General features: G+C 51.8%; 1 pseudogene; it reads right to left on the bottom strand.

Annotated features, from left to right (window-relative positions):
- Window positions 1-811: 811 nt before the first annotated feature.
- Window positions 812-1,651, bottom strand: LOC146184738 (uncharacterized; annotated as a pseudogene).
- Window positions 1,652-2,111: the final 460 nt, after the last annotated feature.

Raw genomic sequence — 2,111 nt, 5'->3', positions numbered from 1 at the left:
CTAAGCTGCACTCATTGAGGACACACTTCAGCAATTCGGCACTTTGGTCTTTTCCAACATTTCTATTCGAACGATCCTTAGAGTCTACAACACAGTTGAAATCTCCCAAAAATATAAGCGCACGGCTGCATTCAAGGAAAGGCACCAACTGCTCAAAAAAGTCGCGCCGTTCTTTTTGTGTCGTTGGTGCATACAGGACCGCCACCCTCACCGCACAGGTTTCGTACTTGATGTCGCACACGACGAAACGCCCCCTTGCACAAGTTATTACTTGCTCCACTGCTATGCCTACACTTTTCCTCAGGAAAAGACAGCAACCTGCCGACAAACCGACTGCATGGCTTACGCAAACATTGAAGCGTGACCGAAAACCAAACACCATATTATCTGTTTGCTGCTCATCCTCAACCTTTGTTTCTTGTATGGCTACGATGTCTAAATCTAGTTCGCTCAACAAACGGTTCAACTGCACTTGCTTCCGTCTCGAGGCGAGCCCTCGGACGTTTAGAGTGTCCACTTTTAGCGGTTTTTTCCAATAAGCCATACTCTAAACCCAGCTAACAAACAATGACTAAAGGCTCACTTCTTCAGTCTCTCGTCGCGAGTGAGCGACGAGGAACGCAACGCGGATTGCGATAAGGCTAACTTGCCTTTCTTAGCGCCTTCCACCCTCCACTGCTTTTCTAGTCGACGCAGTTCCCGTTCTGTAGCTGGTACCTTTTCGTAGTCTCGTGGTCTCTTCATGGAGGCGGTTGTCATATCCATCGGGGACTCAGCAACGGTTCCTTCCGAAATGCCTTTCGCTGTTGGCTTATCTGACGACATAGCAGCCTCCTCCCCTTTCCAGTCGTTTCTGCAGCGGGTTCGCTAACTTGCGTCTTCCCTCCGCCGGTGGTGTGCTCCGGCTGGTGGTGTGCTCCGGAGGGACATCAGGTCCCTCTCCGGATCCTGTAGGGGGCAGGGCTCCAGCGTTCTCCAGTTCCTCCTGGTCCATGATCAACTCGCTCCCGTCGTCTTGAGGGGGCACAATACCCGTGGCCACACGGGCATACGGGCGGACGCATCCCTCCCGGTCGTGCCCGAAGATATGACACGAACTACATCTCGGAGTGCGGCAATCACGTCGAATCTGGCCTGTCTTCTTACATCTTAAGCATATTCGTGGCCGTCCGGGCACCACCACTAACACAAGCCCTCCGTAAAACTTGTACATGTGGGGCAAATCGTCGATCGAAAGCCCCTCTTTGAGCACCATTTTTAGTAGCCGAGTTGTCGATTCGGCCTCTTCATAACCCGGGCTGTTCCACTGCTCATAAGTGACTTCTTTCACATCTCCAAAGTCTTCGAACGCCCTCTGCACCGCTTCACTCGAAACGTAGAAAGGCACCCAGTGCACCTTGAAAACCAACTCACGCTTGTTCGGGTCGATGACCGCACATTAGCGTCTCTTCACTTCCAGCGCGCCTTCTTTGAGCAGGCGTTCCTTCGCTTCCTCAGTCTTCATCTTCAGCATCCAAATATGAGACATTTGGAAGGGTCCAATGCCAGCCACGTAGGGTAGTACACCGGCCTTTTCCAACGGCTCACGAAAATCCTGTATGCGATAAGGCCGGCCGGCAATATCACAGTGAAGGAAAACCGTTGTCTTCATTGCTTCTCCCGAAGGAAACATAGGTAGAACCATGCGATAGCCCAGTGGTGGGCGTCGTTCGCCGCACCCTCGGCCAGACATGACCGATACCGAGGCACGCTCAGAGCTTGCCATCACACGTCCGTCTCCCACGGAAGCCGGAAGTGGAATCCCACTGGGGCAGGTGCACAGAGAAGAATTGCTTTTTTGGCAAACGCGGGGCTACCGCTAGAACAAGGAGCGTATGTATTACTGCGCTATCTGATGCTACGTAAGTACGCATTCTGTACAATGGGAACGAAGCATCGATAAAAATGATGGAAGGTAAACGGCAACTGCTTTTGTTGGCGAGAAACATTTTTAGAGCATGCAGTTATATTCACAAGGATGGAAACTTGGGCGAGTCGGTAACGGTGCTCCATGACAGTGTGTAGCACAAAGAGTGTACACAATCAGGCGCTACAGACAGCACCTGTGTTGT

This window comes from Amblyomma maculatum, chromosome 7 (assembly GCF_055883805.1).
Source record: "Amblyomma maculatum isolate TAMU_Amacu chromosome 7, ASM5588380v1, whole genome shotgun sequence".
Lineage (NCBI taxonomy): Eukaryota > Metazoa > Arthropoda > Arachnida > Ixodida > Ixodidae > Amblyomma > Amblyomma maculatum.
This window is presented reverse-complemented; position numbering and strand designations above follow the sequence as displayed.